This window comes from Podarcis muralis, chromosome 10 (assembly GCF_964188315.1).
Source record: "Podarcis muralis chromosome 10, rPodMur119.hap1.1, whole genome shotgun sequence".
NCBI classification, from domain to species: domain Eukaryota; kingdom Metazoa; phylum Chordata; class Lepidosauria; order Squamata; family Lacertidae; genus Podarcis; species Podarcis muralis.
In genome coordinates this window covers 11,837,917-11,864,346 of record NC_135664.1, presented here as the reverse complement: position 1 = coordinate 11,864,346, position 26,430 = coordinate 11,837,917, and the positions used below count along the sequence as shown (strand labels likewise).

General features: G+C 41.8%; 1 protein-coding gene and 1 long non-coding RNA gene across 2 annotated transcripts in view; both read right to left on the bottom strand.

The window, feature by feature from the left end:
• The window catches only part of TAFA5 (TAFA chemokine like family member 5), a 279,463-nt gene that overhangs the window by 175,412 nt on the left and 77,621 nt on the right, over positions 1 to 26,430 (bottom strand).
• Positions 7,159 to 17,465, bottom strand: LOC144329136 (uncharacterized). Its single transcript, XR_013394561.1, has 2 exons — positions 17,376 to 17,465; positions 7,159 to 7,917 (listed from the first exon to the last, which is right to left on the bottom strand). It is a non-coding gene; the product is annotated as an uncharacterized LOC144329136 (long non-coding RNA).

Genomic DNA, 26,430 nt, shown 5'->3' with positions numbered 1-26,430 from the left:
GGAATTGAAAGTGACGTTCAGTGATTGGATAGTTACAGAAAGTTGTTACTGTTGCTTTGTAGTTGAGCTCTATATAAGCAGGCTGGCTAAACCCTTCAGTTCAGTTCTGTTCTGGGCCTGTGGATAAGCAAGAGCTGTTTGAAGAATCGCTGTGTCGTCTGATATGTTCACCCACAACTTAACAATAAGCTTGATGATCTGCTGGCATGTTAACGCAAAAAGCAGTTAAAGCTGGATTTGATATTCTGAATAAGAATATGTCTGACTTAGAAATATTTTCTGGTTACTGTTTACATAATTGTATTAAAATAAATAACTATATCACTGGTTGCTGGGTGGTTAAGTTTTAGTGCTTGGCCTTTTGTGTTAACTCCAGAGGATAAAACCATGGGTGCCATTTTCCAAGTAGCAAACTCTGCTTTTAGGAGTCTGTCTAATGTTGGATAACTTAATTTTCCAAATGGGTATTGCTATCTTCTTACAAATGTATGCATGCCTGCAACTCCCATTACGGCTAATAGACATTATGTGGGCATGGGAGTGACAGAACAGACACCTTAGGCAGAATGTTAGTAAGTAATAGTATTGGAATTAATCTTAGAGAGATGCTGCATTTATAATTTGACTTTCATCATCTCCATAAGTACTAGAGAAGCCTACAAACCTCATCCATTCGTGAAGCAAAATTCATTTTTCAAATTACTTGTTAATGTAACTGTACAGAGTACTGATTTCTTCATTATTCTACACATCACATTCAAATTATTAAGTGTACATAGTGCTTGGGCGGTATAATTAATACTGTGAATTATGATCAGTCAAGACTTTTTGTGTCTCTCAAATAATAGAATTCAATAAAGCCGGTGGAGGCTATACAATAAAAAGAAAACATAATGAAATTAAATGGAAACTAAGACGCATTAAGAACCAGGACTTCATTTAGATCAATAAAGAAAAGGAAGGAGATGAAAGGAGCAAAAGAACCATTCCTACAAGGTCAGAAAAGACAACAAGCCTGTGCCTTGCTTTTCTAAAACAAAATTATGGGTTTTTTCCAGTTAGGTTTATAGCAGGGGGGGGCAAGACTAGTTGTTACCCCAATAAATAAAATGTATTCCCCCCCCCCGCATCCACCACAAACCTGCCCATGCATAATTATTGATAGTCACTGCTCTGGTCTTCTAACTTTCTTTTAAATCACAGCACACAATACTAGCTTCATATTTTGTTTTAAGCATTTGAGTCACAGGCAGTCATGGCATCGTACGAACAAGGCATGGCACAAGCCTTGGTCCACATAGCTCCAAATGCACCTCCAGTGCTATTTTTCTAGGAAAATGCTTCCCTCAGCAATGAATCCTTCCCTCAGCAATGGCGCCCACCAGTGAGGTGCCAGAACTGAGTTTCGGTGACTTCCGGCTGAAAAGAAAGCCCTGCTCATCTCTTAGTCCATTGCCAAGCTTTGATTATTCATCAAATAAACATCAAGCAAGGCAAAAAGACAAATGTATAGTGAAGTCATGAAGTAAACATTCAAGGTGTGGAAGTGGAATGTCTTCGCTTCCCACAACAGCATGAAAAATGTAACTTTAATACTCTGTGTCGATGTAGCGGTTAAGTAGCTGAATGTTAGTAATTCCACACTGCTTTTTAATCTGCATCGGGCTGAAGTGGGGCAGGGAATTGTACAAGTGAAGCATTAGATCTGCAGGACCTCACAGGGACGCAGGTGGCGCTGTGGGTTAAACCACAGAGCCTAGGACTTGCTGTTCAGAAGGTCAGCAGTTCGAATCCCCGCGACGGGGTGAGCTCCCGTTGTTCGGTCCCTGCTCCTGCCAACCTAGCAGTTTGAAAGCACGTCAAAGTGCAAGTAGATAAATAGGTACTGCTCCGGCGGGAAGGTAAATGGCATTTCCGTGCACTGCTCTGGTTCGCCAGAAGCGGCTTAGTCATGCTGGCCACATGACCCAGAAGCTGTCTGCAGACAAACGCCGGCTCCCTCGGCCAATAAAGCGAGATGAGCACCGCAACCCCAGAGTCGGTCACGACTGGACCCTAATGGTCAGGGGTCCCTTTACCTTTACCTTTACCTCACAGGAATGATTGTGAGGGAGCAGAAGTTATTACAGATGTCAGAAAGAGATACCATCCCTTTATTAAACAACAATACTTCACACAATCTAATGCTTTTACATAGAACTGATAAGTACCATTGTGAAATACATCTTAAAACAAAAACCAAAAACACCAGACTGGGGGCTTTTCACTTCATATCTTCGATTAGTAAAGTGGTTTTTTGTTGTTGTTGTTTTACAAGCGTAGGAGGAGTAGAAACAAAAGCTTCTTGCAGTTTATCATCTAGTTGCCAAACCAAAACCGGCAAGCAAGCACAGCAAAACATGAGAATATGAATAAATAAATAAAATCAGGAACAATGTGATTGCTGTTATCTCGGAACTTAAGACACTCATAATTATCTTTTATAAAACAAGGGACATTTAGTGCAATAATAAGTACTCACATACAAAAGAGGCAAAATGTATATTTACAAAAAAAAAAATAATGCAACATTTTCACACTCAAAGGCACTCAAAAAAAGGCCTTCATTTTTGCTACCACCTCTACTAAAAATGTTGATCATGTGCCATAAGTTTCCTAGTTTTAATTAGAAAGAGTCTGGTCTGGTTCTGAGTCAAAGAGTCTTGTTCCTGCATATATTGCCATTACAGTGGTGCCTCGCAAGACGAAATTAATCCGTTCCGCGAGTCTCTTCGTCTTGCGGTTTTTTCGTCTTTCGAAGCACGGCTATTAGCGGCTTAGCGGCTATTAGCGGCTTAGCGGCTATTAACGGCTTAGCGGCTATTAACGGCTTAGCGGCTTAGCGGCTTTAAGAAAAAGGAAACAAACTTGCAAGAACTCGCAAGACGTTTCGTCTTGCGAAGCAAGCCCATAGGGAAATTCGTCTTGCGGAACGACTCAAAAAACGGAAAACCCTTTCGTCTAGCGAGTTTTTCGTCTTGCGAGGCATTTGTCTTGCGGGGCACCACTGTATTGGCTTAGGGAGAAGGTTAACCAATCCTACACCAGTAGAAACTGGACCCACTACAAGCTTATCAATTTTTAAGGCAATTCATTGGGTTTTGTTGTGATTTTGAGGAATTGCCTCTAGGCCTCATCATTGCTGCTTTGAATTCTACTGCTCCAAGAACACAGTAAAGCGCAAAACCAGGCATAGGCAAACTTGGCCCTCGAGATGTTTTGGGACTACAACTCCCATCATCCATGACCACTGGTCCTGTTTGCTAGGGATGATGGGAATTGTAGTCCTAAAACATTTGGAGGGCTGAGTTTGCCTATGCCTGCTCAAAACACACCAGGCTTCTTTGACCAAGTGAAGGACCAAACTACCATAGATGTTTACTGTTTCTACGCTTGCCATGTCAACATATTAAGCAGCTGAGTGGGGTCTAATTTCAATTCCAAATAGTAAATGTGGGTGAGGCAGAGTGGGGTGGGGGTGAACCATCCTCATATCTCTAAGATAAGTCATTTCAGGCACTGTTCTCCCAGTTCAGCTCACTTTATCACAGCAACGCCATTAGGATATGAAAGGCAAGGGGGGAGAAAGGTTCCCACAGACATCTCTTTGATATTAATGGTAGATTCCCGTGAGTCCCTCATTTACACTTCAGCAGGGCAAGCACATGAATAAACATGGCTACCATATAGTTAAAGCTATGGTTTTCCCAGTAGTGATGTATGGAAGTGAGAGCTGGACCATAAAGAAGGCTGATCGCCAAAGAATTGATGCTTTTGAATTATGGTGCTGGAGGAGACTCTTGAGAGTCCCATGGACTGCAAGAAGATCAAACCTATCCATTCTGAAGGAAATCAGCCCTGAGTGCTCACTGGAAGGACAGATCCTGAAGCTGAGGCTCCAATACTTTGGCCACCTCATGAGAAGAGAAGACTCCTTGGAAAAGACCCTGATGTTGGGAAAGATTGAGGGCACAAGGAGAAGGGGATGACAGAGGACGAGATGGTTGGACAGTGTTCTTGAAGCTACCAACATGAGTTTGACCAAGCTGCAGGAGACTATGGAAGACAGGAGTGCCTGGCATGCTCTGGTCCACTGGGTCACAAAGAGTCAGACACGACTAAACGACTAAACAACAACAACAACTGCCCTCACTTCCAGTTTGGTCTTAAAGAGAACTTGTAAAGAAGCCAAGCTAGTTTCTCCTTCACTCATCCCTGATGCTCTCTTGCATCTTAGCTCCGTAAACACCTGTACGTATCACAAATGTGCTATGCAACTTAAGTGCTTTGAGGACTGACTTCCCATATGGGAGTGATTTCTGAAGACCCAATGCAAGTATTTAGGACTGGAGACAGAGATAGCATCCTGAGCTCTTTCTTGAGCCCAACACCTCTTGCTTTAATCTGTTGACTGCTACTCATACACACACATAGCATGAACCAAGTGCTTAAGTGTGTGGAAGGTTGATATAACTCTTTGCATTCTTGCTCAATTACAGCCACGACTACAGCAGCCAAATTTTATAAAGTTTATTAGGATTTTAAAAAAATCAAATCAGGAAGACAAAGCAAAAGCAAAATGGTACTTTAAAAAGAAAGCAAATGTTTCAGTTCAAGTTCATTGGCTACATATAAACAGGTTTTGGGTTTCTTCAAGTGTAGCAGGCTAGGTGGTCAATTGAAGGATACCCTGAGCTGCAGTCCAACTTGTAAAGGTTTTTCCTCAGGTGAGTTTCGATTGATACCCAGCCAACTACAAGTCAACTACATAGCCAAGAGAATGCCCAGGGAATAGGGGGACAAGAGATAATTGAGATGCAAAATAGCAGCACTCTTCAACTCCATTTACAGAGGAAAGAGGAGTGGAAATACGGTACTTAAAGGAACAGGTTGGAGAGTGCAGAACATCATGACCCCAGTCAAGCTAGCAAAAATATATCACTTGCCTGACAATAAGTGTTGGAAGTGTAAAGAAACTGAAGGTACTTTCTACCACCTTTGGTGGACGTGCCCGAAAATTAAGGCTTTCTGGGAAATGATATATAATGAAATAAAAAAGGTACTCAAATGTACTTTTCCTAAGAAACCAGAGGCCTTTCTTTTGGGCATTGTCGGCCAATTGGTGTCGAGGAAAGACAGAACTTTTTTTATGTACGCTACTACAGCAGCAAGAATACTCATCGCAAAGTATTGGAAGACCCAAGATTTACCCACTCTGGAAGAATGGCAGATGAAAGTGATAGACTATATGACACTGGCTGAAATGACCGACAGAATCCGTGAACAGGGGAAAGAGACAGCGGAGGAGGATTGGAAGAAATTTAAAGCTTATCTCAAGAAATACTACAAATTAGATGAATGTTAAAATGTTGAGGTTTTTGTAAGAAAAGGAGATCACAGCGACATAAGATTAAGTAAAAGAAAAGAACAATTAGGGATAAATTTGTTAAAATTGTTAGGATTTGCTGAAACAAGTCTGGAAATTGGGATGTAGAAAGGGGAGGTTTGGGGAAGTCAGAGAAGTGAGGTTTATGAAAAAAAGGAGAGGAAATTATACATGTTTGTTTGTCTCTTTATTTGTTTGTATTGTCTATAAAAATGTTGTAAAACCAATAAAAAATATTTATAAAAAAAAAGAGAGTGCAGAACATCACATGCAGAGGTGCTCTGATTGCACTCTTGTAAACTAATTCCAGGTACTGCTTTAGAAAATTGCCAAACAAATTGTAGTAGTAGTAGACATGGGCATAGCCAAGGGGGGATAGAACCACAAATATTATTGAAAAGCATTGAAAGTACTCAATTATCTGAGGTTCTCCCCCTCCCCCCGCCTTTCCCAAGAAACTTTGATTTCCTTAAAAAAAGCTTACTGGAAGTGTTTTTAACACTGTTACACCAGTAAAGTTGGTGTGGTATAACTGAACAGAGTATTTGACTTCCAATGAGGAAATGTCAGTTTGGTTCTCTGCACAGTGTAATCCAAGGAATGCTTACTCAGAAGTACCATCAATAATGAATGTCTGTCAAATGCAATGAAACCACCTTAACAGGTCCATCCTGTTTATGTTGTTGGTATTAAAAACAGTTGGTGCACCAGTCAGAATCACTGCCACAACTGCCATCCGGTTGTCTTTAAAAACAAACAAACCAAGACCAGATCCAGAAGTACTGTACTTCAAAACTACAATCCTGTTCCTACAAGGAAGTTTAACTCCTCCCAAACCTGTTGGACACATCCTCCCAGATTTGTTACATATCCAACCAACAGAATGTATATATTCAGGATGAAGTCTGCTTAGCCATATCCTGTCCCTAAATGATTCTTAGGTAGCACCTTAGAAATAGTTGCAACCTATTCATAGTATGGGTGGGACGCGGGTGGCGCTGTGGCCTAAACCACTGAGCCTCTTCGGCTTGCCAATAAGAAGGTCGGCGGTTCGAATCCCCGTGACGGGGTGAGCTCCCATTGCTCCGTCCCAGCTCCTGCCAACCTAGCAGTTTGAAAGCACGCCAAAAAGTGCAAGTAGATAAATAGGTACCGCTCCAGCGGGAAGGTAAATGCCGTTTCCGTGCACTGCTCTGGTTTTGGTGTTCTGTTGCGCCAGAAGCGGCTTAGTCATGCTGGCCACATGACCTGGAAAAACTGTCTGCGGACCAACGCTGGCTCCCTCGGCCTGTAAAGCGAGATGAGTGCTGCAACCCCAGAATTTTCTGCACCTGGACCTAACAGTCAGGGGTCCTTTACCTTTACCTTTATTCATAGTGTGCAACCTTCATCATATGCAACCCTCTTTCCTGCCGATTTTTACTTATTATTCAAATCCAAACCTCTCTGCTTCTGTCTCTTAGATAGTCTCTGTGATTAAACAAACATTAACAAACAAAACAAAAAAAATTCCTTCCAGTAGCACCTTAAAGACCAACTAAGATGGTCTACTTAAGGTGCTACTTAAGGTGCTACTTAAGGTGCTACTTAAGTACTTAAGTACTTAAGGTGCTACTTAAGGTGCTACTTAAGGTGCTACTGGAAGGAATTTTTTTTGTTTTGACTATGGCAGACCAACACGGCTACCCATCTGTAACATTAACAAACAAGAAATTTCTTTTTGCAGACATCTCAACAATGGAAGAACAGTTTTTAATCCACTCTTGTCTTTTCAACTTCTGGCTCCGCCAACTGATGCAATCATGCATGTAGCTTCTTGCTTATGTTCTACAGTCTTTTGTAATTGAAACAAATTACCTTAAAACATTGAATTTGTTAAGTAGGTAATTTTAAAAACATTCAAAAAGCATTTTAAACAACCATTCTAACTAAATTGGTATGTTAACAAGCATTAAGAGACAGCTTTGAGATTGACATGGTCAGTAATCTGAAGTTATTTTTAACTGGTTGTTTCACTGATCAGCTAAGAATTATTAAGGAATTACTACTTGGAATGTTAAATACCAGATATTTTTAGTTAAATGTTTAGCATAATGATGCTGATACAAGTTAGATTTTATTTTTGTCTAGTTTTATAACTGTGATTGTTACAGCAATAAATAAATACATCGTCCTTGGGTGTTCACTACTACAGAAAGCCTAGGTGAGAAAAATATGGTTACTTGTGTCAGTGCATAGTCTAAAAACTGATTCATCTATCATTAACTGCATGCAATGCACATTTTTCTATGCTATGCAGACCAAGCAACAAAATCCAAAATACTGTATCAACAATTGACTTGACTTCTCCAAAGAGTAACAGAAATAGCACAATATGCTTCACACTGGGCATGCGTTGTCAAGCACTCTTCTTCATATTTTAAGTCAGGGATCAGCAAACTTTTTCAGCAGAGGGCCGGTCCACTGTCCCTCAGACCTTCTGGGGTGCCGGACTATATTTTGAAGAAAAAAAAATGTATGAATTCCTATGCCCCACAAATAACCCAGAGATGGATTTTAAATAAAAGCACATATTCTACTCATGCTAAAACACCAGGCAGGCCCCACAAATAACCCAGAGATGGTGTTAAGTTGTGGGTGAACATATCAGAGGACACAGTGATTCTTCAAACAGCTCTTGTTTATTCACAGGCCAGAACAGAGCAGAACTGAAGGGTTCAGCCAGCCTGCTTATATAGAGCTCCAGTACAATGTAACTGTAACAACTTTCTAAAACTATCCAATCACTGAACGTCACTTTTGATCCCTTATTTGCATAACTATCTACAGTATCCCCCTGCTGGCCCAGGGTGAGAACTTCAGTACATAACAGATGGATTTTAAACAAAAGGACACATTCTCCTCGTGTACAAACACGCTGATTCTCGGACTGTCCGTGGGCCGGATTGAGAAGGCAATTGGGCTGGATCCGGCCCCCGGGCCTTAGTTTGCCTACCCATGTTTTAAGTGTGCAAGAGTACAGATAAGATAACCTATCTGTGTGATATCGTGTGCACCTAAATTATGAAAAACTTCAGATCACACAGACACAAATTTTGAATGTTCAAGGTTAAAATCTTGGGTTTACATCCTCAGTAAGGTAGAACATGAGAATCCTAATCTCAGGGTAATGGGTTTGTGACCCACATTGGGCAAAAGATTTCTGTACTTCATGGGGTTGGGCTAAATAACCCTCATGGTCCCTTCCAACTCTACAATTCTATGATTCTATGTCTAAAAGCACATTCAGTTTCCTCAAGTGGCAAAACTATATATAAAACAGTGTGTGCCGTAAAAGATCAATAATGATCTCAAAAGATAGGAAATTTACTCAACTCTGGCTCAATCATACACGCATTAGTGCAACAGAGCACAGTCAGGAGGGGTTTGATGCAGCAAAAATGCTGAAAATAAGGGCAAATGTGCAAACAGAATGTCTAGTGCCATCTTGATCTTATCCAGCAACAGTTGTTCTTAAGCAAGAGGACATTCTCAGGATCTGTGTGTTTTTGTATACAGCTAAGTCTCATTCAGAGTGGTTCTAATAAAATGAATGGACCCAAGTCAGTCATTCCCTTTAATTTCAATGGGTCTACTCTGAGTACAATTAACACTGGAGATAACCCTTTGTTTCCTAAAACTGGGGTACAGAAGCAAAGGGGTTTTCCTTGTGATTGTTTTGTAACAGTCACCAGATAAGATTTCTCATGACTGATAACCATAAATAACAGTAAAAGTTTGGGGAACATACATGTTAAATTAAATGTTATAAATAAAACAGCGTTCCGGGTGTATGTTCGTTTTTATGATGGAATTGTATTGCTTTATTCCCTGTATGGTTTACTTTTAAGTATGCCACCTAGAAATGCTAATGATTACATGGTATTTAAATGTCTTAAGTAAAATAAAAAATGAGGGGGGAAACTTCTAAGTGGTTCAAAAGAGACTTCTGATCATCGAATGATGTCCCTGCTCTTAATGCCTTGAACCTCTGAAGTTACTGAAAAACCAGCAATATGTTTGTCTCTAGATAAGGATGGAGATATAAAACTCCTGATTGTTGAAATCAATGAGTTATGCCTTAACTATTTGGCAACCCTGAACATGCACTTTTGCTTAGTAAATTTAACACCCATTGGGCAGTTATGGAAAACCAAGTTCAAGAAAGTAGGTTGTGCAAGAATAAAGCTTTCTAGACACAGTGCATAATAGTTTTCTGCTTCCAAGTAAGACTGTGGCCTGAACTTAATAGCTAAATTGGGTGAAAGGAGTAGTGATGGCAGCACATCAGGTCTTATGGCTGAATTTAAAAAATGGTCTTTTGATGTGGCTTCATCTCGGACATCAGACTGCATGCTTTCTCCTGCACAATTTTCTCCAGCTTCAGCTACTGTGTTTTCCTATTCCTCTAGCACAGATCCATACTAGTTGTTACCATAACAACAATTGCTGCATGACAATTAATAAACTACACAGTAGACAACATTCTCTTAATGAAAGAGTTTTTGTGCACTGTGCTTCTTCCCATTCCCAAGTTATAATCAAGACTGGAATTTTCATTCAAATTTCTCATGCTTCAGTCTGACCTGAGTAAGAGTTGTTTTCACCACTGCACCTGAAAGAACAGTGGTGCTTTCTGAGAAAATTTAGCAAAAGCAGACTGTTTGTTTTTAAAAAGTTTTCCAAAACATTTTACCAAAAATGAAAACAAAGAACAGCACACTTTTTTGTGAAAATCCTCTCATTGGATTACAAACAGCACAGAACTATTGCTTTGTAGTTGGACACTTTCTATTTATTTATTTTTAAGTATATTCAAGATCTCGACAGTCTGGTAGAAAGCTCAGTTGGTTGGAGTGTGGTACTGATAACACCAAGGGATGCGGGTGGTGCTGTGGTATAAACCACAGAGCCTAGGGCTTGCTGATCAGAAGGTCGGCAGTTCAAATCCCCGCAACGGGGTGAGCTCCCATTGTTCGGTCCCAGCTCCTGCCCACCTAGCAGTTCGAAAGCACGTCAAAGTGCAAGTAGATAAATAGGTACCGCTCTGGCGGGAAGGTAAACGGCGTTTCTGTGCGCTGCTCTGGTTTGCCAGAAGTGGCTTAGTCATGCTGGCCACATGACCCAGAAGCTGTACGCCGGCTCCCTCGGCCAGTAAAGCGAGATGAGCGCTGCAACCCCAGAGTCATCCGTTACTGGACCTAATGGTCAGGGGTACCTTTACCTTTTTACTGATAACACCAAGGTCGCAGGTTAAATCCCTGTATGGGACAACTGCATATTTCTGCATTGCAGGGGTTGAACTAGATGATCCTCAGGGTCCCTTCCAACTCAACAATTCTATTACAATTTTTATGCTGATTAAAAGATGAAAGCCAATGAGTGGTCAGTGAAATATGGGGACCAGGAGCCCAAATGCAGTGTCTTTCAGGTCAGGGTAGCTACAAACATTTGCCACAATCCAGCACCTGGCATACTATTGATATTCAGTAAGGGCCAAAATACAAAAGGGTTTTTTTAAAAACTGGAAATAGTAACAGAAGCAAAAATCACCCCTTTCCAGAAAGCAAAATGTTCTGGATTTATAAAACTTAAGGATAAAGAAAGAGACTTGTTAGTCTGCTCAGAAATACATGCATGGCACTCCAATGATAGCACACATTTATCAATTTATAAAGATGTGTTGTTCTTTATTCCATTAAGGAAGTTCCATGATGCAATCTGTAATGCGTATGGGGTTGCTCGTGCGTAAGCTGCCGCCTCTCCAGGCTAAATTGCCTTGTTAAACCTTTCTGACTGGACAGCCCTTCTCACCGTGGCTGCCTCAGTCGCTAGCAGAATCCGTCAGTGGGCATTTCTTAAACCTCTTCCAACATAAAAGTTGTTTGACGCCCAGTCTCCTCCTACTCTCACTGCATGGAAGTCTTCTGCGCAGGGAGGGCGTGGGTAGCGGAGGACCTGTGCTCTCCCCGCTGGTGTCCAGTGAAGAGTCCTGGAGCCCTCTCGCCGATTTCCCCATCTGCCCCCCTTTATCCCTGGTGTTGCGCTGATTTGCTTCCCCCTCTACTGAGCTGCCTCTCCCCCTGCTGGGCCCTTCTCCAGCATCATCTGAGAGCCTTCTCTTTGCCTCTAGCTCCGATGTCAGTTCCCTGACACAATCTATCTTATAAAACCACAGGGGCAGCCTCATATGAGCATCCTGAAACTTGAAGCAGCAAGGATCTGCTCCAACAGATTTTGAAGCCTCATATAACTCACAGTTGGTTAATAGCTGGCACATATATCATGTTCCTAAATGTGTATCCATCATTTATATGCCTCAGTCCGAGGAACAGTGGTTCAAGTGTCAGACTAGAACTGAGGAAGCAAAAGGTTCAAATCTCCATTCAGCCACGGAACTTACTGGGCAACCTTGAGCCACTTACTATCTGTCAATCTGAACTTACCCTACAAAGCTATTGTGAAGATAAAACAGGTGCATACCAACTTCAGCTCCATAGAGGAAATTGTAATACAAAAAAAAAATATCAATGATGTCCCCTGTCTCAAATAAGCATTAGCTACATTTGTGGGGAGAAATATACAGGCACACATATATCATCATGCACTTTAAGGTTGCAACTGAAAAAGACCAACTCTGGAATTAGCCCAGTTGAAATATGCAAAACTGAGTTGTTGAATCCTTTAAACCAGGTTTAAGGATTTGATGTACTGCAGCAAAAGCATCTTTGTGAGCTTGACTTGTCAAGTAAAAGGCTGCTCAACAGCCCAAGGGAACAGCAGCCCTCATCTCCATCCCTTGCCGTTTGTGACCTTGCACATATTACACTGCAACAGCAAACAAGTGAAGGTTATAACAGTGCAGTGGCAAGACCACACCCATGTTCTTTATCTGTATCATCTCTTAGATTTGGGAGTCCTTATTGCCAGTTCCACATGCTCCAGCAATACAGTACCATGGCGTAGAGTCGGAACTGAAGTAGGTCACGTAAATACTGTAATATTAGCATTAAACCTTTTGCTATGTCGTCATATTGGACAGTTGTGATAATCTCCTCACAAGAATGAAACACTTTTGCTAGAGCAAATCAAAAATCCATCAGGTCTAGCAATCTGTTCTCACAGTGGCCAGTCATTTGCCTGTGGGAAGTCCAGAGCAGGACAAATTCTCAAGGGAAACAACGTTTGTTTTACCTGTGCGGTTCTAACCTTTGTGATCCTGTGAGAGTCTCCATAAAGACAGTGGTTTGATGAAGCAAACTACCCTCTGATACAGTAGGAAGGTTTCAGGCCTGGTTTTCATATAATTTGAAATATTTGTCAAATGGCACTCAGTCACAAAATGAAAACTAATCTTCTCAACAAGTTCTAACATAAGCCGTTAACAAGCCTGTGTCGACAATGATAATTCACCCATAGCTTTGTGTCCTTTTTTGAACCAACTCTGGTGCTTATAACTGCATTGAAACATCACTGCAATGTTGAGCTATGCTATGCTTTGAGAAATTTTGCAGGAATAGCTTTGGTGTACCCCATCTATAGTATAGTTTTACTGGTAATACAGCAAGTTTCAAGGTTAAGACACTTAGACAGGTCAATTTTGGGTTCTTGGACCTTAATGGATCAAAATCTATGATGATTAAAAAATAAGTATTAAATAAGATTGAAATTGGTGGTGGGAGATTCATTGCCCAGAAACTGGGCTGCATTATACCACTACCTGTACAAAACAATAAACAAAAATATCCATCGCCTTACTCCTTTTATTCTAAAACCCGCAGGCCAATAAGAGTTGGCGGTAGTTCTTAACTTCATTTGGTTTTGGGTATGCTCCAATCAACTAAGCAAGTGTTTTCTTTTCACAGTTTAACTTTTACAGAGACACATCATTCTATTCTGACCCAACACTGCATTCAAAAATCCTAATTATTATATATAAAAAAGTTTGCTTCATGTTTACATAACAAGGATTCATAAGGATGCACTACAACGTCTACATCCATATTATGAAACAGACATTCCAAAGCTGTACAACATTCTCTGAGATAAAGAAAAGAGTGGTTATATATTGCTCCTTGTATACAGCGGTGAAGTTTTCCATCTAATTAAGCTGCTTTAAAGTCTTTACACAGCCACCTATTCAAGATGCCCTTTCATCATTGACACACTATTCAGTGATTGCAATGGGGGAACTATTTGATGTTCTGTTTTGCTGGGAAAGGGTTGTAGCACCCTATAATATTTATACAGCTCTGCTTTCCATGGAAGATAATATTAAAAAGGTGATAGAACATTTTGAATGAGCAAGAGCTAATCAATATCCCATGTCTACTTCTAATCTTCTATAGCAATTGCTAAGTGTTTTAATTTTTAACAGCTCTTCAAACTGACAGAAACCTACCAGAATATGTTAAACTGCTTTGTATGAAGATCAGACAGGCATGGGACAGCAATTATATATCACAATAGCCTTTTCTTGGTTCACAGCTCTATTCATCTTTTTGAAACAATGAAAGACAGATTGGACGTTGGGGAATGGATTAGCTACAGGACGACCTGTATTTCCACACAAAAGCCAAAGTGTGGAAAAATGGCACTCTTGTGTCAGCCATTCTTCACTTCTTGGGTGGAAAAAAAACCGTATTAAAGGAAACAGCCATTTAAACAGCTCTTTCTCACTCATCTCAGAACAAGTGTTGCCTGTTTTCTTACCACTTATGAGCCGTACAGTAATGCAGTACTACTGTTAATGTGAATTGATTCTGTACATTTTCCAAGAGTAGCCCATTGACACAACAAAATAGTTATTCTGTATGTTTTTCAAGAGTAGCCCATTGCCACAGCAACAAAATAGTTATTCTGTACTTAACTGGACAGCTTTGAGAGCCAACACAGGAAACTGACCTGGCTAATTTTTTTTCCCCAATATTAAAGTCAGTCTTACCTGCTTTATTCTCTAGGATCACAAAAATCTGAGACTACACAAATATTATGTTTATGCTGCAGTTAATATAGGCAGTGTACACATGATATATTTAAAGCACACCCACAAACCAGGAATTCTGGTGGTGGAAATGATAGCTCTGGGAGGGGTTAACAGCTACAACAAACTGAACAGTTGCTACATTTAGTTAATAAATAGATCCAGCATTTGTTAGCAAACCAACATGCATGATAATCTGGATTTAAGCAAAGGCCTTGCTACCTCTTAGCGTGACTAAGACCATTTCAGAGTAAGTGCCTTAAAACTTAGCCAAAGATTACACCCAATTGGGCACAATATTTTCCAGCACTTCTTAGCTAAAGAATGTTGAAGCAGTTGCTATTTGAACAGATCATCATATCTTAGTTCTGGCAATTAAGTCTGATCAAGATAAACAAATTGTAAGGAACTTGCTTGATATTATGGGTCCATCTAATAGATCTTCGTGGAAAAAAAAGATTATTAAATGGAGATTTCTGGTTTTTATCATGAAATAAGGCTATACAATGGGGCCACCAAAAATGAAGGCAAGGTGTACTAACTTCAACCGTGCACTGAAACAACTGAGTTTATCCACCAACCAACGAACTAACATCCTCAAGGTAACAAATTATGAGGTCCAAACATATGACAATAAGAAATGGCTGCTTGCCACATTTATGCTGATGATGTAAGTCTAATATACAAGCAAGTGGACTGATCCAGGGATTTACAAGTGGGAACACATGCAACCCATCATCTAATACTGAACTAAAGAAAAAGTAAAATTCACTTCCCCGCTGTTTAAAAATGAGTGCATCATAGATATATTTTACCTCCCCAAAAAATCTTAGAACAGTATATGAAAATCACTACATTCAGATATAAAAACAGATCCAGCCATGCAGGCAAGAAAAATGTGTTTTGAAGCACATGGAGGAATAAACAATATGGAATTCCTTCCAAACCTATTTAATTGTGTGATGTTTCTGTAGAAGCTAAAGTACAACAATCACTGTGAATGATGGCCTTAAAAAAAAATCAGTCAAAATGCTAAAATAGACTAAGCTTCAAGTTGCCTAGCTACACAGGAAGCTTAGGACAAATTCTCTCAACCAACTTCCAGAGTAACCACACTCTAGACATAAAATAATAAATGGATAGGCATTATTATCTTGTTCTCAAAAAAAATTTAAACAGCTGTGATTTAATTCCTCTTCTTGTAAAACCAGATTGCTAATCCCTATAGCGTTTTAAGAGGACTACTTCCTGGATACATTAGGGAAGTCTATAAATTTGAAAATTCTTATTAGGGGGATAACCCTATTCCCCCCCCCTCGATGTTAATATATCTACTTATATACAATTCTTAAAACTGGAAAGGCACTGATAATGTTTCTACACTGTGTTGTTGTTAGCAGTATTATCATTAACAACAATCTTAAAATCACTGAGCTCCTAGGAAACACAAGCAAGGCATTCCATGTATCTGGTGCACAAAGGGGATTTTTAAAAAGAAAATATTGCTAAATACTTATAGATACATAACAATATTTTTGCTAGATGACTTACATATTTAAAGTTCATGAGCAACTGACATGTGCAAAGACTACAGTGGCCAATTGGGGAGAGCACTTCACCAATGATGCACTGAAAGTTCTTCCATATTTCCAAGAGCCAATATCATACTAAGTGATTACTTTTAATAAATATGGATCCTGAGACATCTGAACACTTATTCTTTTTTTTCCTTTTCCTTTTTTGCTAGCATTAGGTGAGGTCCAGATGAAGTTAGTTGCACTTCATTCCCACTGAAATCAATGCGACCTGACTTAAACCACGACTCATTTTCTCCATTGATTTCAATGGGACCTTAGTGCAACTAACTTGTCATCTGCATTTAATCTACTGGTAGCAAAAAACCTACTATAAAAATTTGCTGCATTTCTTCTTTTTTTTAAAAAAAAAAAATAGCTACACCTTTTCTCACACCTGAACACACACACATTCAATCAACAACATGCTAAACTTTCACCTTGGGCAGTGGCTTGTAAAGGACTCAATTAATTAAATCAACCTTCTCCAACGACTAACCACTAATATTCTCAAGTAAGGTGGCAAAAAAAAACCCCGAAAGGCTTAAGAAAAAATAATAATAATAACAATCTTATGTTCAACTACGAAATGCATCAGATTCTTCTCTTTTTCCCCCCACTTGAAATTGAATCATTACATTTGCTTTGCTTTGGTTCTATGCTTATTTGTTTGCTTGTTCTGAGACAAAATTTATTTGAACACTTAATGAAAAAAACCCCTAAAAATCAGGCAGAAAGGCCTCTTCCACTCTTAGGAAAGGAGGATGGAGGAATGAGCCTACTGCCCAAGCTCTACTCTGCCTTGCCCTGATCATAGAACTTTAGTGCCATCTATTGAAAATGTATTGAATTTGCTTTTTTAAAAAAAGAAGAAAAAGAAGAGGATGACTGGTGAGTCTATATATATATATATATATATATATATATATATATATATATATGAATGATACATATTTTTACTTATTGGGATTTATAGTGTATTAATACACTTACCAGTGGCTTAGTGTTATTTCAAGTTCTAAATAGCAGCAGAGCAGGTCATTCATCAAGAAGAAAACAACAGTTTTCAGCTTATAAATGTATGAACTAAGGCTAGAGATTTCAACACTGCCCACATAGAATGCACTCAGCAGGAATATAAACCCTGTGTCTTCCTTGCATATAAAATAAAGTTAAAAAAAGAAAAGAAAAACCCCTGTATTGGTAATAACGCACCAATGTACTAGATAAGAGAGATCTGTGGAACTAGGACACACTGCAAATAAATGGAAAGAAATAAGGGATATCTCAGCATTCGGAAGCAGGAAGGGGGGGGGGGAAACACCAGTGTATGCAGGCATGCAGATATAATTACCTTCTTTAAGGAACTGGGAGTGGATGACAAATATAAGAAAACAGCAGATAGCTGCTCCTGCTATTGCCCATAAAGCTTTCAAGAGCTGCATCTCGGGTTGGAACTCAGCAAATACCCAGAAAGTCACACAATGAATTTCCAGAGCGATGCATCAATGTTTCCCAGGTTTGAGCCAGCCAGTAACCACACTTCCAAAACAGAGAAAAGGCTAGAGATCGCAGGGAGCCTTTTCCCTCCCCCTCGCTCCCCTCGGCTTGGGGGAGGGGAGAGCAAGGGGGTTAACGCAAAGTCTCAAGCAGCAGGAGTAAGCATCCTGATCTTCAAAAGGAGAGCAGCACAGAGGAAGCTGGGTCTGGGCTCCATGAATCAGCTTTCTGTTTCCTCGGGAGTTGAGCAGCATTGGGGGTTGGGGTGGAGTGGGGGGGGGGGAGCTGAGAGGAAGGGGAGGGAAGACAATCTGGGCAGAATTGCGCAATCGCTCCCCCTGCTCTGATGAGCTTGTTTTTTCGCTGCTGCTGCTGCTTCGGTTCAGCAGGGAGAGCAATGCGGGAGACAAGCCGGTCCTCTCAGCGCTGATGCTGCCCTGTGGGCACGAAGCTCCTGCAGATGCCGCTCGCTGGGTTCGCTTGGCACGACCCTGTAAAAAAAGAGGGGAAGGCTGGGGCTGCGAAGGAGGGAGGGTGCAAAGGAGGCTGCCTCGCTGTCCAACTTCCCTCCGACGGCTTCCCTTGCTCGGTCCCCAGAGCCGGCCGCTTCCCCTCCGCGGTTCAAAGCAACTCAATTAATCCTTTCAGCGCAGGTGCCAGCTGGCGGCGGCTGGGGCATCTCTTGCGCGCTTGCTTGCTGCGCGAAGCCGGGAAGGGCGCGGGGACTTCCCGCCTCCCCTCTGCTCGCCGCCACCTTCCCGTCGCCTCCCAACCTGGCCGGGGAAAGGCTGGCTCGCTCTTCTTCCCTCGCGCGCCCCGTGCGCCTTCGCCTCGCCTTCTCCACCGCGCACACACGCGCGCACCCGAGCACCCCCCGCCGCGGCACCCGCAGAGCGTCTTGGGGCAAACGGGCAAGCGTTTTAGGAGAGGGGTCGCAGCAGCAGCAGCAGCAGCCCACAGGTTGACACCTCCATCGCAGCGTTGCGGCCCCCCCCCTCTCCACGGAAATCGGTGCCCAGGCTGCGACGCCGCCGTCGGAGAGACGCGGAGAGACGCGGCTGCTCCTCGGTCCTGGTGGCGGGAGGAAGGTAGCTTCTGCAGGGAGCCCCAGCCCTGCTCGCGAAAGCTCGCTGGCTGCAGGCAGCGAGGGGCTTTTGGTGAGGCTTTGCTCGAGGTGCGCTGGCACAGGGCGGGGACGGCCGCCTCGGCTTCCCCCGGAGCTTTCCCCTTCTCCTCTTCTGGCGGGTGCTGGTGGGTGTCGCTGGGGCTGCAATCTTCCCTTCTCGGCTGCAGGCTGACGAAGGCAGCTCGGGCTCCGAAGTGCCTCCTCGTCTGCCAAGGCGGCGGAGCCAATTCTGCACGGACTCCAGGGACCCAGCCTCCCTCGGGGCTGCTGCTTCCCCCCCCCTCCCCACCGCCCCCCTTCGCAGCGCGGAGAGGCAGGAAGGCTGGCCGGCTGCGCGCGTTCGTTGGATGGCGGCGAAAGCAGCGCCTTGGGCGCGCTCTTCCCCAGCAGCGTCTTATTGCAAGACTCCTAGCGCCATGGAGCAACTTTCGCGGCGCCTCGGTCCCCAGCAGGCTGGGCTGGCTCGCTTGTTAAGGAGCATGCCCGAGAGGCGAGCGTGCGCGCTGGGCGCAAGCGAACCCCCTCCGGCAAGATGCTCGGGCTCCGACAGGCAGCTCCCTACGACAAACAAGCGGAGCGGGGAGGTAGGCAGTCTGGCAGCGCCGAGCTGGAACTGCGCCGCTGGAAGCTTGGCGGCAGGAAAGGGGTGGAGAGGGAGACACCAAAGCGCAAGGCAGGAGCAGAGGAGGAAAGGTGGCCAGAGCCGGGCAGGAGCCTCTCGGAATGCCAGAGCTACCTTCCCCACCCCGCCTCGAAATGCGGGCTTTGATGTGGGTGATATTTATTAAAATCAGAGTGACATATTGGAGGCTTCTGCTCAGCCACCCAGCAGAATGCCAGCGGAGCCGCTTGAATGTCAGTAGGTTGTAGCGATTTACAGAAAGGCAAGTAAGCTGCAGGGGCGCACGGGCGTAGGGAGAGGAGGCGGCGGTGTGATTTACAGTACCAGAGGGACCGACGAGAGATCCCAGACAGTGCGCTTGCTGTGGGCTGAGAAGTGTGATGTAAGTGATGCCACGGGGAAGAAGGACCATTTCGGAAGCAACATGGGCCACATGGAACGGTGCGGGAAATACAGAAGAGCAGCTTAGAGGCATGCGAGGCGCAGGCTGCGTTTTGCGATTTAGCACTCCCTTTCGTTTACTTCTCTGCAGATCACACTTCCATTACTTTTCTTTTCTGCCGATAATGTCACTGTGCCATCTGCAGCTTGCTGGTAGTTCCCCTCTCAAGGCATACCACCTGTTTCTGATAACTACCTATTGACATCCAGCGGCTCCCCGGGGGTGTTACTATTGGCATTGCATCTCCTTATCATAATTTCTTACACTGCAAGCTATCTACCTGGCAGCAAGTGTCACTAAAATCAATAGGGCTTACTTCATTGAAATTAATGGGACTTGCCTAACCATTTTTGTCAATTCCATTGCCTAAGCAAATATTGCGAAAAATCATTGTGTTCTCTTATTTTATATGCATACATGCACATTTTTTTAATGTACTCTTGACCCATCTTCCAAAATAGACTTAGTGCTTGTCCAGTACTAGTGCCATCTCTACAACAAACAGTAAATGAAGGTTCAATGGTATCCACGCAGTCAGTATTCAGTCTGTTTAGATATAATTAAGATCTTATTTCAGTGCGCGCCACTATGCCCAGCAAGACTGCAGAACCGTTTTGGTGCAGAAAGAGTCAGAAAATGTAGCATTTCGAGGCTAGAAAAAAAGTATATAGTTTCTTCAGTGTTGCAAAAACATACAAAGAGAGCCCCACTGAACTTACATAGATATCCATAGTGCTGTAAGGCTGGAATACTATGCAACTTATTTGAAAGTCCATTTTTGCTTAACAGAATAGATTTCCTTCCGAATATGTAGGATCTGAGTGGAAGGCTGGTTGCTTATGATACTCAGGACAAATCTTCACCACAGATTTACTCTAGTTTTAAAGTTTCTGGCTGTGATGCAATGAAAGAAGATTGGGGTCGCTAGCAGATTCAACAGGTGAACCATGCTCCCATAAAATCGATGTGCTTGTGGCGTAAACATGTAGCTGAAGTGTGAAGTTGATGCAGGGCACTCAAATAGTGTCTCAAGCAATCTCCACGTCTGTCTAATTTGTAGAGGCCTTATAAATCAGTAGCTCTGGTGTTGGTGGAACAGATTTCCAGTTGGCACAGAATTTTTCCTGGTCAGAATAGTTCAACTTTTGTTGTTGTTGTTTTATCTAAGCAATTCCTCCAAAAACAAAACATAATAACTGCTCCAGTTTCCTCAAGGTTAGCCAAGAATAGAACTGTTACATCAAGCTTCTCTCATGGCTTTGCTTCCACCCCCAAATTGTGAAGAAACACCCTAAGAATGTGGAGCCGCTTGAATGTCAGTAGGTTGTAGCGATTTACGAACTTAGCTGACCTAAGGAATAGGGTAGAATCCATAATTTTAAAAACCAGGTGTTCTGTGAAGGGGGAAGAGGAGGGCAGAGTAGACTGCAATATTTTTATTTAATTTTTGTAACTGCCCCATTGAAAATCACTGAATGAAGCACAAACCCCAGAAAACAGTGAAAGACGTGAATACTTGGAAACCTTGAAATCTGACAAAATCAAACAAAGAGTTAACTATTTATTCAAAGCCAATTTGAGGTATAGCATGAAAGGATGAAAAAATCAAAATTACAACACAGTTCTTGTACAACTGAATTGGTACACACAGATTATCTCAGAGGTAAACTTAAGTCACATACTGTTTTTCTAGTTCCAACCTCAGTTGGGTGTTGGAGGAAACATGAGAACAATAGGAAGAAAAATCTGTAACGTGCAATATGAAAATAGTGTAGCAAAAACCTTCTTAGATGAAGGACAGGTATGAAGGAAAGGTGCAGTAGCAATATTTAAGCATATGAAAGAAATGACCATAACTTCCTCTTCTCTGTCCTGAGGAACACTGCCAAAGTTGAAAGAAACAGCCTTAGCCTGGCTATCAAATATTGCTTCTTAACCGAAAAACAGGTAAAAGAAGAAGAAAATTGAACTGAACTGGTTCAGTCTAGATACAAGGACCTCTACTGGTACAGATGGGCTGTCCTAGATTGCTCATCAGATCTCTTCTAACATTACTGCATAAATGACATACAGTGGTACCTCGGTTTAAGAACAGCCCTGTTTACGAACGATTCGGTTTACGAACTCTGCAAAACCGGAAGTAGTGTCCTGGTTTGCGAACTTTACATTGGTCTAAGAACGGAATCCGAATGGTGGAAGGGCACTGGCGGTGGGAGGCCTCATTAGGGAAAGCGTGCCTTGGTTTAAGAACGGTTTTGGTTTAAGAACAGACTTCCGGAATGGATTAAGTTCGTAAACCGAGGTACCACTGTATTTAATATAGTCACATAACTGTCAGATCTAGCCTATATCCTTCTTAATATTGTCACTGTACACAGTTTATTTATTTTTAAATAGGTAAAATTATTCAGAGATTTCTGTTATTCTTATTAGAAAAATCAATATGATCAATTGCAACCCCCCATTATGCAGTAATGGCCATGATGGTGCCAGGGCAAAATTTCCCCTGACCAGAGGAACCACACACAAAAGGAAATTAAGAACAGAATATTTTATTCTGCATGACTTTAATAGCACCAGAATTACATCAGTTGTAACAAATGAATCAGCTATCATGTGCAGGTGGGATATCCATTCCTATTATCAGAAACATAAGTCATCAGCAGGGAACTCAGGCTGCAATTCAAACCCTACTTAATCTAGGAGTTAGCCCCAGAGAGTTCAATAAAACTAACTTCTGAGCAGACATAGACAAACCCCCTTTGGGGGTTTGGTACTCTGTGCTCCATCTGGATTTTTGTATAGCTATAGATTGTTTTTACTTACATAGATTTGTAAAAGTAACAATAATGAAAAAAAAAAATGGCTGTCTACCATTTCAGTAGGATGATTCTCTGTCACATACGAAATTAAGAACATGCATTTCTGCCCAGTTTTGGTCGTGTGATTTAAGTTTCATTATTTTGTGAGCAAAATTAACTCATTCATAACCACATATAAATCTGTTGTGTGATCTGTGTTACAAGCAATAAAAGATTTGCAATGCACATACATACTTTCCAACATCACTTCCTTGTCGATCTGGAACATAGCTGTCAACTTTTCCCTTTTCTTGTGAGGAATCCTATTTGGAATAAGGGAATTTCCCTTTAAAAAGCGAAAACATTGATAGCTATGATCTGGAATATATCTGTCTAACATGCTGACATCTCCTTAAATAGAGTTAAGTAATAATTGCAGGAGTGCAGAAGCATTCATCATTAATCACGTCTCTGAAAAGTCAGAATTGAAGACAGGAGTCCCTAGAAACAGCCATGCATAAACAAAACTGAAGCCATTTGCTCTTTGTAATAACCACGTCTAGTGGTATCAAGGACCTAGAAGGCAGTCAGCATAACAAAGCCAAAACCATGTAGGAAAAAAGGGTGGATGGGGGGCAATATGCATTTACATTAACTATCTCCATTACAAGTATTTTATCCTCAGTGTAACACCTACTTCAGATCGTGAAGCTGAGGCTCCAATACTTTGGCCACCTCATGAGAAGAGAAGACTCCCTGGAAAAGACCCTGATGTTGGGAAAGATGGAGGGCACAAGGAGAAGGGGACGACAGAGGACGAGATGGTTGGACAGTGTTCTCGAAGCTACAAACATGAGTCTGGCCAAGCTGTGGGAGGCAGTGGAAGACAAGAGTGCCTGGCGTGCTCTGGTCCATGGGGTCACGAAGAGTCGGACACGACTAAACAACAACAACAACAACACCTACCATTCCCTTATGGTTGGGTGATGTAGTGCATGAACCCATCATAGGTTTTCAGTGCAGCACTAATGTGGATTTAGGTCAACTAAGAATGACTGTTGAATGCATCTGAATGCTAGATTGTGAGCTACAGCTGTGCACCCAGTCCTGTCGCCGAATTAGCCATACTTCATACCAACTACATTTCAAACCTTCTAGTTTCAGGCTCTACAAAGTGGCAATAAACCACTGCTATGATGAGAGGGTGAAGGTCAGAAGGGTGGTGGTGGTGGGTGCCCAGCCAAATCATTTACAAAGTATATAGTAGTTTCAGGCAATAATGTAAATGTGAAATTCCAAAACAAACATCTAAATTCCGATTCTGTTCAGAAACATTTGCTGACTGGCAGTGATCATTTGGCCTAATATATATATATCAAATATTATTTAGGCCAATTTTGCTTGGAAGTCCATACAAGGCAAAATATTTTGCCTTAATAATAAATTAGAAGAAGAAGAGTTTGGACTTGATATCCCGCCTTTCACTCCCCTTAAGGAGTCTCAAAGCAGCTAACAATCTCCTTTCCCTTCCTCTCCCACAACAAACACTCTGTGAGGTGAGTGGGGCTGAGAAACCTTAGAGAAGTGTGACTAGCCCAAGGTCACCCAGCAGCTGCATGTGGAGGAGCGGGGAAGCGAACCCGGTTCACCAGATTATGAGTCCACCGCTCTTAACCACTACACCATGCTGTGCAGTAGTCTCGTCTGATGAGACTATTGGATGGCAACAGATCTGGGTTTGCAGGATGTAGTATGAGAAAGTTCTTCCTGCTATTTTCAAGAAATTGTAGGAGGAAACTAATGCATGTATGGAGGCCAGGTTCTGCAGTTTGTGACATCATTACAGCCATACAGTGATCTAATATTCTGGACACGCTGGGTGACAGCATTTCATTTCAACAGGCAGCTCTTTGTACTTCTATGAAAAAACACAAGCCATTGCCAGTCAAATAACCAAAAACGTATTCACATTATGTAAACAGAATAGATGGAGACCCCACATCTTTAAAGAGATGATATTGCTTGATAAAAAGGATGCATAACACAGATAAAATCCTGACCATGTGAATTGAAAATTATTTTTTGAAAATTATTTCAATCTAAGCATGCTGTTCTAATCCATCAGTCTGATGAAACAGAATTGTAATGCGAAGATCTTCCTTCCCACAATGCAAACAAAAAAAGCAACTACTTTAGTAACTGCATGCACAATTCTGAATGTCAATGTGCTAAAGTTTACAAGCAAGCTATATGGAATATAGTTTAGAAGCGTTGGGTTGTTCTTTTTATGAATAAAACCCAAAGTTTCATTGACTAGGCATTACGGTGAATTACAGCTTCTTCTGTCCAACAGGATGAAATGGATTACCAGCCGATAATCTAGGGATCATTTCAGTCCTCTGTGCTCTAAGGAATTATTTTAATGCTCTTAAGAACTCTCTTCTTGTAGAGTAATATGAAGATTAGGAATCATTACCTTCTCTCTACTGCTGACCCTCCAATACATATTTTGCCCCCTCTATGTTGTATGTGCACCACCATTCTGTAATTGCGGACATCACTTGCAATAAAAGCCCCAGTTAGTACATTGTCACATAAGACCATTTTGGTAAATTTGCCACCTTTCATTTCTCCCAATTTAGTATTAACAGTACGACTTAATATATACATTCATCTCCCTGAAATCTAAGATTTTGAAGTTCAGAAAATATAACTGCAAACACATTATCTAAGCTCTCCATATTACTTAGAAATAAATCCCTTTGATATGCCAAGTTAGAATATTCTTTTAATAAATGGTTAGAATATTTTAAAAGAAATGGACATTTCAAAATGCCAGTCATGTTCAAATAAAGGTAAAGGTAAAGGTACCCCTGCCCGTACGGGTCAGTCTTGACAGACTCTGGGGTTGTGCGCCCATCTCACTTAAGAGGCCAGGGGCCAGTGCTGTCCGGAGACACTTCCGGGTCACGTGGCCAGCGTGACAAAGCTGCATCTGGCGAGCCAGCGCAGCACACGGAAACGCCGTTTACCTTCCCGCCAGTAAGCGGTCCCTATTTATCTACTTGCACCTGGGGGTGCTTTCAAACTGCTTGGTTGGCAGGCGCTGGGACCGAGCAATGGGAGCGCACCCCGCCGCGGGGAATTCGAACCGCCGACCTTTCGATCGGCAAGCCCTAGGTGCTGAGGCTTTTACCCACAGCGCCACCCGCGTCCCTCCATGTTCAAATAGGAGGGTATAATACAATTAAGCTTCAACTTGCAAAGGTAGTATAGTAGATATAGAGACATATGACATATTCTACAACAGCACATTCTTAAAGTTAGCTAGAACCTTTTCTAGCTATGTGTCCCCTATCTTGAATTTGCTTTTCCGTTCTTATTTTTGCTGCTGTGAGTTGAATCAGGATTTAGTCATGCATAGAACAGACACAATAATTTCAACGGGTCTTCTCTAAGCAAGGCTAAGTTCGGCTCCATCCTGTAAGTTTTACTTAACTCAATTTATTGCAAGACATCCTGATTCTTATCTACTTTTCAGTTACAATAACAAAGATTTGTCTCAGAGTTGCTATAACTGGAGAAGGTCAAAGGAGGAACTCACTGCTCGGTAATCCCTGAATTAAAGCACTAGTGAAAATTATCCCAAAAGCAATCAATTTCTAAGCAAGTGCACATAGTTGCCAATAACTAGTCAGCCCTGATTTTTTTTAAGGGGGGGAAAAACACACCTCAAGACTTCATATTATGATAACCCAACTCACACTTGACACTTTGTATACATAAATAAAAATATATATACATAATTATATAACCCCTAGAATTTGGGCTTCAATGAAGTTTCTAGTTTTCTAAAAGGATTCCTTTTAAACTAATGACACGGCTAAAATGGGAGGCGTGGGCGTGTTTCTGATGTTG